The sequence below is a fragment of the Vicugna pacos genome, chromosome 24, assembly GCF_048564905.1.
Source record: "Vicugna pacos chromosome 24, VicPac4, whole genome shotgun sequence".
In the NCBI taxonomy this organism is placed as follows: Eukaryota; Metazoa; Chordata; class Mammalia; order Artiodactyla; family Camelidae; genus Vicugna; species Vicugna pacos.
This window is the reverse complement of record NC_133010.1, coordinates 5,487,558-5,498,779: the sequence shown is the minus strand read 5'-3', so window position 1 is coordinate 5,498,779 and position 11,222 is coordinate 5,487,558. Positions and strand designations below refer to the sequence as shown.

At 45.1% G+C, this 11,222-nt stretch overlaps 2 pseudogenes; one reads left to right on the top strand and one right to left on the bottom strand.

The window, feature by feature from the left end:
• Nucleotides 1-454: 454 nt before the first annotated feature.
• On the bottom strand, nucleotides 455-2,728 carry LOC102534588 (connector enhancer of kinase suppressor of ras 1 pseudogene; annotated as a pseudogene).
• A 3,476-nt stretch (nucleotides 2,729-6,204) lies between these two features.
• On the top strand, nucleotides 6,205-7,515 carry LOC102534831 (cell division cycle-associated protein 7-like; annotated as a pseudogene).
• Nucleotides 7,516-11,222: the final 3,707 nt, after the last annotated feature.

Here is an 11,222-nt window from a genome sequence, read left to right as displayed (position 1 = left end):
TTGCTAATCTCATTCCTCTGCCCCACCTTTCATGTTAGTAACTCTAGGCAGTGCTCTACCAGCCGACACAGGCACCCTCAGCTACAGGCAACTTGTATCTAGGCAACCACAGAATTTCTCACTATCTAAACATTGTCTACATTTTTACATATGTGTGTTGAAAAGACTTGAAACTAGAATCAATGTTTATCTCTTTATATACTCTCTGGACTGTTTGTGTCTCTGGAATTGAAAACAGGACAGTAGACTCTTAGAAGCACATCTTCCCATCAGTGTATTCTCAAAATGACCTTGAAAGTCGCAGCCCAGCGCTGGTGACCTAGTTCATAGTTACACAAATAATTAAAACATCACATTATTAAGACATATTTAATGCAATTGTACTGAGTATTATATTTAACTTATAGAGAATTTGATATATAGTCCTGGATTCCGGAAAGCTTTTAATTATTAAGGGAGCTCGTGTTTTGGGGTTTGGTTTTGTTTTGTTTTGTTTTTCACGTTAGAGGAACTGACTTTATTTGGTTAAAAGCGTCTCCTGTGTAAAGTGAAGAATGCCCGTGCAGACTGGTTCGGGGAAGGGAGAAGTGCCGAGGGGTGGAGGGGGAAGGTCCGCGCCCCCACAGGTCAGAGCACGGGGTGGGAGAGCGTTCTTTGAGCCCAGCCTCCTGCTCCTCCGTCGGCACAGAGCCCACTTCCTTTCAGCCTGCTCCGGGTGGTCCTCAAGGCCAGAGATCAGGAACTAGGGTACCGGCTAGGGTTAGAGGTCAGGAGGTCGGGGGTCGCTCTCTGGAGACTGGGGGCAGAGATCGGAGCGCTCCTCAAGGTCAGGGGGCACGGGGCGAGAAGACTCTTCTCCGGACTCAGCGTTCAGGACTTGGGAGCTGCCCTCAGCCTGCCCCCCTCCCCAGGCCCCCAGGCCCTCTGAACAGAGCTCCTGGTTCCGCTCCTTCCAGCAGCGGAGTTTCTCCCCAGGCAGCTGGGGGTCCCCGAGTGCCTCCTCCAGGGCCTGCCTCCTCCAGGGCCTGCCGCTCCCGCGGCTCCGCCTCGGGCGTGCTCTGCCGCGGTGCGCGCGCTCACTGGGCTGCGGGTCCCGCTTGCGCTCTGCCGGTGCTCCCGAGTGGAGGGCTGCGGCTGGCCCGGGAGGGCCACGCCACCCTGCCCCAAGCCCCGTACCCTCCCCTCCAGTGCCCCCTCGCTGCTGCCCTGCGCGGGGGTGGCGGCGGGTGATGCGTCTCTGTGGGGTGGGGGAGGCAGAGCGGGATCCAGCCTCATCGTCAGCGCCTTCTGCTTCCGCCTGGCTGTATGTAGCAGCCTTCCTCTCGGGGCAGGCGGCCGGCCTGGAGGCTGGTGCTTGGAAGTGCAGGTAATAAGATGGCGCAGCCACCTGCTCAGATCCGTCAGGGTATGGGCATTGAAGATGAAGGGCTTATACCCTCCATGGGTGAGCTGGAACACGCATTTTTTCTTCTGATCTTGTCCACTTCCCAGACTGTAGCTGGGACGTTGATGAGGCCCTCTGCCTTCTCATCCTGGGGCTGGCGGTACCGGTCGAGCGTGTGTCCCTTGAGCCCGCACCCGCGGCGGCGCCAGCGCGGGCCGTGCAGCCCCCCGGCCCCCTGCGGGAGGAGCCAGCCGCCAGGTCAGGCCGGCCCAGCTCCCGGCCGGACCCCCCACCCCCACCCCGCGGCTCAGCTGCGTCGCCACGCCTTTTGATTTTCTGTGACTTCTGTCAGGGTGCTCTGGGGCTCGGGAGTGTCTGCTACCCCTGCTGGGAGTGTGGCTGGGGGTGCAGGCGGGCTGGGCAGGGGCTCCGGGTCAAGGGAAGTCGAGTCTGTCCAGGAAGCGGGGCTGGGCCCAGGACTTGGGTTCGAAGTCAGGTCGAAGGCAAAGACGTCTTCGGACAGGGCCCTGGGAGCCAGCGGGCCGGAGCCGGCGACGGGCTCACTGGGCGGGAGGAGCTCAGGGCCTGAGGAGGGCTGGGGGCGGGGGGGGGGTTGGGGTCCTCCGGGAGCGGGACCTCCTTCAGCACTAAGCTGACCCTCCCCGGCTCCCGCAGCAGCTCCCTCACCGCGTGCTTATGGGGCCAGCCCAGCACCGCCTGCTCGTTGACCTGGACAGTATCGTCTCCAGGCAGAATCTGTAGTCCGGAGTCGTTGGGGACCTGGGACCCCCTCGAGACACGAAGTGCAGGCAGTTGCTGGCGGTGTGGATCTCCAGACCCAGAGGATCGTCCAGCGGCAGGCGCTCCAGCCGGCCCTCTGCTCCCGCAGCTCCTCCCGGCTGCAGCTCGGGACGCTGTGGCACATCCCAGCCACGTGGCTGCAGATCCTCAGGACCTTGCTTTCCTTCTCAGCCGTCGGACAGTCCTGTTGAGCCAGGAGAGGAGGGAACAGGCCTCTTGCACTAGCTCCACGACCGTACTGAGGACATCTGCAGGGGGCTCGGCGCAGCCCCCCAGGCGACCTTGGGCTAAGCTCTGAAACGCCTGGATCCTCTCCAGCACCCACTCTGTTAGGCTCTGCAGGTTCTCTGACTGGATCCCGGAGCTCAGGGCCCGGAGCTGCCCCATCCCTTTCGGGATGAGCTCCTGGTGGCCCAGAGGCCACACAGTTAGAGCCTCCAGGCTTCAGGGGCAGGGCTGGAGCAGGTGCTTGCCAGGCAGCTCCCAGTCCTCAGAGCAACAGTCCAGCAGGGAATCATCCAGGCCCAGAGCGGTGGGGGGTGGTCAGTGTCGGGGGAGTCTGGGGGTGTCAAGGCCTTTACAGTCAGGTCTTCAATCCTGCAAAGCTCTTGTCCTAATGACAATTCTGAGACCCAGGCTGTATTCTGCCCAGTTTACAGATAACGGCTACTGAGTTGAGAAGTAGGACCGTGTAGGGCAGCAGCTTGCAAAGGACGGTCCCCAGACAGCAGCAGCGGCCTCACTGAGAACCTTTTAGAAATACAAATTCTCCACCCACCCTCCACACCTGCTGAGTCAGACCTCCAGGAGCTCATGTTTTAATTCAACAATCTATGTTAGGACAAAAAAAAAAAAAACCCAATCAAAAAATTGCAGAAGACCTAAATAGACATTTCTCCAAAGAACATACACAGATGGACAATAGGCACCTGAGAAAATGCTCAATGTCACTAATTATCAGAGAAATGCAAATCAAAACTACCGTGAGGTATCACCTCACACCAGTCAGAATGGCCATATTTAAGAAGTCTAGAAATAACAAATGTTGGAGAGGATGTGGAGAAAAGGGACTCTTCCTATACTGTGGTGAGAATGTAGTTTGGTGCAGCCATTATAGGAAACAGTATGAAAGTTCCTTAGAAAACTAGAAATAAACTTACCATATTATCCAGCAGTTCCACTCCTGGGCATAAACCTGGAGAAAACACTCATTTGAAAAGATACATGCACCCCAATGTTCATAGCAGAACTATCTGCAGTAGCCAAGACATGGAAGCAACCTAAATGTCTATCAACAGATGAATGGAAAAAGAAGATGTGGTAAATATAAATACAAATATATATATATATATATATATATATATATATATATATATATATATATATATATGAGGTAAAAAAAATATATATAATGGAATACTACTCAGCCATAAAATAATGAAGCAATGCCCATTGCAGCAACATGGATGGACCAAGAGAGACTCATACTAAGTGAAGTAAGTCAAGAAGAGAAAGAAAGATATTGTATAATATCATTTATATGTGGAATCTAAAATATGATACAAATAAACTAATTTACAAAACAGAAAAAGACTCACAGACATAGAAAACAAACTTATGTTTACCAGGGGGGAAAGGGTGTGGGGAGGGACATTCTTCAAGCTGGCACAGCAATAGAAACAATTTAAAATAAGACACAGAAAGTAAAAAGACTGAAAAAAGTAAGCAGAGCATCACTGAGTTTGGAAAAACTCCAAGCACTTTAATACATGTGTAACTGGAGTTCCCAGAAGAGAGGGAGGAAAAAACATTTGAAGAAATAATGGCCAAATAATTCTTAAATTTGATGAAAATTCTAAATCCACAGATCCAGAAAGTGCACTGATGCCCTAATGGAGAATGAACAATCCTACAGAAATGCACGGCATAATAAAGTTGCTCAAAGCTAATAATAAAGAGAAAAATCTTAGCTGTGTGAGAAAAATTACCTACAGAAGAATAAAAATAAAGCAGTTTTTCATTGAAAATAATGCAAACAAGAAGTCCATGAAATAATAACTATAAAATACTGGGGGGAAAGCTGAAATTTTAGAATTTTATATTCAGCAAAAATAGCTTTCATAAATGATACTATAGACTGAATGTTTGCATGTATCTTTCTCAAATTCATATTTTGAAATCCTAGTCCCTCCAATGTGATGGAGTTAGGATGTGGGGCCTTTGGGAGGTGATGAGGTCATAACAGTGGACTCCTCATGAACAGGATTAGTTCTCCTATTAAAAAAAAGAGCTCTAGCTGTCTTTCCACTGTGAAGACACAGCAAAAGGATGGCTGTTTATGAACCAGGAAGTCGGCTTTTACCAGACACTGAATCCGCTGGAGCCTTGATCTTAGGCTTCCTAAGTCTCTGGAACTGTGAGGAAGAAAGTTATGTTTATAAGCTGCCTTCATCTATGGTTTTCTGTTACAGCGGCCTGAATGGACCAGGAAGTTGGGTACTAATGTAACAAGTACCTAAAAACACGGACGTGGCTTTAGAATTGAGTAATGGGTATAGGCTGGGAGAGCTTGGAGGTGCGTGAGAGAAAAAGTGTACATTGCCATGAAGGAACTAGTTCAGGTGAGATTTCAGAGAGAAAAGTGGAGAGCTTTAGAGAAAGCCTCTGTCTTTTCAGAAATAGCTAAATAAGCATGAATAGAATGTTGGCAGAAGTAAGGACCAGTAGAGACCATATGATAAGGTCTCAGAGGTGAGAAATACGTTACTGGAAACTGAAGGAAAGGTGATCTTTATTGTAAAGTGACAAGGAATCTGGCTGAACTGTGCAGATGTTCTAGTGTTTGCTGGAGAGTAGGATTTGTGAGGGGTGAAATTGGCTACTTAGTTCCAATTATTTCTAAGCAAAGGGTTAGAGGTGTGGTTTGGCTCTTGCTAACTGTTTACAGTAAAAAGACAGAATTGAGTCAGATCAGGATGACAAAGTAGCAGGACGTGGAACTTACCTCCCCGCACAAACACATCAAAACACATCTACATGCGGGATAATTCTCACGGGAAAATAAAAACTGTCAGAAGAAGTCCTATATATAAACAAAGCTGCAAGAAAGTTGTGCTGTGACAGGGCTGGATGGAAAAATGGCATAAGGTCAGGACCTCCACGACCTGGAGGAATACAGAAAGAAGGGAATGTTTGCATGGGCAGACCCTCAGCCGGAGAAGTGAATGGGGTGGCCACTGACTGCACATACCAGTCCTGGGGTCCTATGTGGAGGACACAGCCCCCTTGGCTGCTGGGAGTGTCCCTGGGACAGACAGAAGAGCTGGAGAACTCTAAACTCTACCTGCAAAGAGTGTGCTAGTGCTGGCTTGCCCACAGTCAGTGTCTGCAGGCCAGAAGAGAGTGGCAGGAAATATTCTAAGTCCAGAAGGAGAAAAGAACTACGACCTAGGACACCCTACACATAAATATTACTATTTAGAATAGAAAGGGAGAGAATTTCTGCCAAGCAAAAGCTGAAGGTACACAGCAATATTTCTAAACCTATCCTAAAGTAAATATTGAAGAGGCTTTTCTGAACAGAAAATTAGAAAATCTGTAGGAAAGGGGAAATCACAAAAGGAAAGGAAAACGTGTAAGAGGATTAAAGGTGACTTAAATAAGCCAGTACATGGATTAAAAATAATAATTTAAAAACTTATAAAAGAGTTTACAACTACAATTAACAGTGAATTTATAAGCATGAAATGTACAATAGGACAGCAAAACCACAGAAGGCAGAGGAGGGGGTGTACAAATGCAGACCTTTTAGAAAGGGCTTGAGCTTGAATGATAATCGGTTTGAAGCAAGTAAACATACCTACGGGTAAACATACTGGAACTTCAATGTTAACCACAAGTCAAAACGCGCAACAGATTCACAAAACACAAGAAGGTAAGCGCTCAAGCGGCGCGCCCCGCCCGCCGGCCTGCGCGGCGCGGGCTCCTGGGCTGTGGGATGGCGGCGCGCGCGGCAAAAGGATCGCAGAGTAAAGAACTTCAGGAAACTCAGACATATGAAGCTGGTTTCCATGGGAACCTCGTCATCCCCTGATAACAGTTGTGACAGCTTTGCTTCTGATAATTTTGCAAACAACAAAACCTAAATTCAGGTCAGATCTCAGTGAAGCACTGGCAAATGTATTTTTACGAGGACTCTGATCATGAATCTTTCTGCGGCTTTTCAGAAAGTGAGGTGCAAGATGTGTTAGACCGTTGTAGATTTTTTACAGAAACCAAGGCCAGATGTCACTAACGAACTAGCAGGTATTTTTCATGCCGACTCTGATGCTGAATCATTTTGCGGTTTCTCAGAGAGTGAGACACAAGGTGGAACAGGCTGCAGGCAGACCGTGCTGGCTGCAGGATCCCCAGTCAGGGCAGGCGCTCCGGGCCTCTCCGGGTGGCCATGAAGTTTCCAGCTGGAAACACTAGGGGAGCAGCCAACAAAAGAGCAGAGCCCCCTGAACCCTCAGAGAATTCTGTGACCGATTCCAATTCTGATTCAGAGGATGAAAATGGCATGAATTTTTTGGAGAAAAGGGCTTTAAATATAAAGCAAAGCAAAACAAAGCAGTGCTTGCAAAACTGATGTCAGAATTAGAAAGCTTCCCTGGTTCCTTTCCTGGAAGGCTTTCCCTGCCAGGCTCCAGTCCACGTCCAAAGACACCGCGGAGGCGAACATTCCCAGGTGCTGCGTGCAGGAGACACCCTGAGCGGAGAGCTCGTCCTCTCGCCAGTCCCTTGGCGCCCTACAGGAGGGGGAGGGGGAGAGGGAGGACGAGGAGGAGATGTTGGCGAGAAAGAGGAAGCCCGTGGACGGCTGCATGAACGAAGATGACATGCCCCGCAGTCGTCGTCCCGGATCCATGACCCTTCCCCCATCGCTCGCCCTGTGGAGGGAATCACGGAGGAAGCGTCGGAGCACATCTGCAACAGCTCTGGGGACAAGATCTACAACCCGTCACCGGGATCCACTTGTCATCAGTGCCGCCAGAAAACTACTGATACCAAGACAAACTGCGGAAAGCCAGAGTGCTGGGGCGTTGGAGGCCAGCTCTGCGGTCCCTGCCTCCGGAACCGTCACGGTGAAGAAGTCCGGGATGCTCTGTGAGACCCGAACTGTCACTGCCCGCCGTGGCGCAGGGGCTGCAATTGTAGCTTCTGTCGGCAGCGAGACAGGCGGTGTGCAACCCAGTGCTCCTGTACTTAGCCAAGTACCGTGGCTTCAGGAATGGGCATGTGTACTTGAAACAAGAGTTTCAAAACAAGAGTTTGAAATGCAAGCATAATATATTGAAGATCTGCCTCCTGCTTTCCACTTCGAAAATCTTCCTTGTTAAAGTTTTCAATTTTGTCACGTGATCGAAATCCAAGTTAAGAATTTTGATGATCAGTCTGTCTTACAGGCAAATCAGGTTAATCTCATTAGACATGAGTGCATGTCTGGGCATCACAGAGGTACAGTGTGGGCTGCACTCTGCCCTCCTGCAGTCTCCCTCTGCTTCTCTCCCCACCCCTCACCCCATGCCACCCCCCTATTTCCAGTGGTTCTCTTCCATCATTTAGTTTCCGAGTTCCTTTTAAATGACAATTTTATGAAAGCGTGTTTGATTTAATTGGTGTTGAAATAGCCCGGGAATCCACCCGTAAAACCAAGCACTTGGAAACACAGTAGTAGTGTTAACTACATCTATCGAATTCCAGAGAATAACCGTCTAACTTGCTTACATGGAAACAGTAGGTCTGATTTAGTGTTCCTACTAGTTGACATTTTTAACAGAATCAAGGCACAGAAGTCTTAAAACTGTGTGGGAAAATTGGGTGATCGTTGACAAGTGGAGCACATGACACTGGAGGCCTCTCCTGATAGTACTCTGTGTGTGGTGCTTGTTATACAGGTGGTCACAGCTGCGACTTAGTTGCTGCTCGTTTGTTCCGTAATGTGCATCTGGTCCACACAGTCATGACCCAAAGGTTCTGGGCAAGGCTACACTTGAAATCATTGTAGAAAAGCCATCCTGGGGAACTGGGATGGACGCTTCAGGAATAGATCGATTTGAATTCATGGGATAAAACTTAAGTGTAACTATAGTTGCCAAACTTATTTCAGATCATAACATGAGGCATTTCAAATAAATTCTTGATTATGTTGCATGGGAAATCAATGCTTATACTCATCTACAATTCTTTGCAGGTCTTACTTTCTTGAAGAAATTGTAAGCTAGGCACAGGGTTTGAAGCACTTTTATAACGCTGAGAAGTGCCTTTTTGGAGAAGGGTGACTTTCAACAGTTGGCTAATGTAACATCTCTGCCAGTTTAGCTTCTGGGAAGATTTCATGTGTCGTCTCTCCCTTCCCCTGTTTTGGCATAAATCAAATCTTTTGGTAGAGGTAGAATCTAAGTGTGTGTGTATTTATTTTGCTTTGCATGTGCAGCCAGTAGCCACGCCTGTTCGGTATTTTGGTGTATAACTGGACCTTGTATCAATAGCTGTAAATAGAGCTTTTGATCTGTTATGCTTTTATACAAAGTTTTTTATTTTAATAATAAAGTATTTTGTTCTACCTTAAAAAAAAAACTCAAGCAGACTAACAAAGAAAATCATTAAAACACAAAAGTGAAAAAAAGAAGAAATGAACAAAGAACTACAAAAACAAGTGGAAAATAAGAATTAAAATGGCACTAAGTATATATGTATCAATAATTACTTTAAATGTTATAAGTGCTTTCATTAAAAGACATAGAGTGAAATATTGGGTTAAAAAAACTACAGTATGCTGCCTAAGAGAGACTCAGTTCAGGGCAAAAGATACAAACAGGCTGAATGTGAGGGGCTAAAAAAAGATATTTTGTACAAATAGAAATGGCAAGACAGCAGGGCTAGCAACTCGTATCAGACAAAATAGACTTTAAAACAAAGCCCATAAAGAAAGACAAAGTCATTATATGATAATAATAGGATGAATACAAGAAGCGGATATCACTCTTATTAACATATATGCATCAAAATACAGGAGCACCTAAATATATAAAGCAAATACTAATGCACATAAAGAGGGTAATTGACAATAATACAATAATGGTAAGAGAATTTAACACCCCACTGACCTCAATGAACAGAATATCGAGACAGAAAATTAATAAGGCAACAGAGGTCCTTAAGTTCAACTGCCCTTAACAGTTGGACTTAACTGATATTTACAGGACACTACATCCAAAAATATTAGAAAACACAAAAACACATTCTTTCCAAGTATGCATGGAATGTTCTCTAGGAAAGATCATATACTAGGTCACAAAACCACTCTCAATAAATTTAAGAGGATAAAAATTATATCTAGCATCTTTTCTGACCACAATGGTGTGAAACTAGAAATTAACTACAGAAAGTAAAAATGAGAAAAGAAAACACACACACACACACACACACACACACACACACACGGAGACTATAAACAACATGCTACTAAAATAATCAATGATTCAATAATGAAATAAAAAAACTCAATACAAATAAAAGTGTAAACACAACTTTATGAAATCTATGGGATATAGCAAAAGCTGTATTCCTATTCAAGAAGAAAGTTCATAGTGATACAGGCCTTCCTCAAAAAACAAGAAAAATTTCAACTAACAACCTAATCTACTGCCTAAAAGAATAAGGAAAAGAAGAATTAAAAAAGCCCATAGCCAGTAGAAGGAAGGAAATAGAAAATTCAAAGAAGAAATAAATGAAATAGAGATAAAAAACAATAAAAAAGATCAATAAAACTAAGAGCTGTTTTTTGAACATATAAACAAAATTGACAAACCTCAAGCCAGGCTCACCAAGAAGAAAATGGCTAGAGCCCAAGTAAGCAAAATAAGAAATTAAAGAGGAAAAATAACAGCTGCTACTGCAGAAATATGAAAAATAAATCATAAAAGAATACTATGAACAATTATATGTCAACATATTGGACAACCTAGAAGAAATGGACAAATTTCTAGAAACATACAGCAAAGATTCAGTCAAAATGAAACAGGCAATTTGAACAGACCAATCACTGTAAGTGAAGTCAAATCTAGAAAAAAAAAAAAGGAAAGAAAAGAAAAACAAAACGCCTCCCTGCTCCCTGAAAACCAAAGCCCAGGACCACATGTCTTCACTGGGGAGTTCTACCAAACATTAAAAGAAGAGGTAATACTTATCCTTCTCAAACTATTCCAAAAAACTGCAGAAGGAATAGTCTCAAATTCATTCTACAAGGTCACCATTGCCCTGATACACAAACCAGACAAAGACACAACAACAATTACAGGCTAGTGTCTTTGATAAATACAGATGCAAAAATTCTCAACAAAATATTAGCAAACTAAATCCAACAATATAAAAAATAATTATACAGCATAATAAAGTTGGATTCATTCTAGGGTCACAAGGATGGTTCATCGTAGGCAAATCAATGTGATACACCACATTAAAAAAGGAAAGACAAAAATCACATGATCATATCAACAGATGCAGAAAAAGCATTTGATAAAATTCAACATCCATTCATGATGAAAACTGTCATCAAAGTGGACATAGAGGAAACATATCTCAACATAATAAAGTATTCATGACAAATCCAGCGCCAACATAATACTCAGCAGCGAGACGCTCAAAGCCTTCCTGCTAAATTCAGGAAGACGACAAGGAGGCCCACTTCCACTGCTGCCACTTAACATAGTGTCAGAAGTCCTAGTCACAGCAATCAGACAAGAAAAAGAAGTTATCCAATTTCGAAGGGAAGAGTTAAAAGCATCACTATTTGTAGATGACATGATAATATATATAGGGAACCCTAAAGTCTCTAAGTAAAAAACTATTACAATTAGTGAAGTAAGTAAGGCAGCAGGATACAAGATTAATTGTTTAAAAATCTGTTGCATTTCTATGCAGTAAGAATGAAATATCAGAAAGAGAAAGTTTAAAAAAATCTCATTTAAAATCATATCAAAAAGTAAAATAA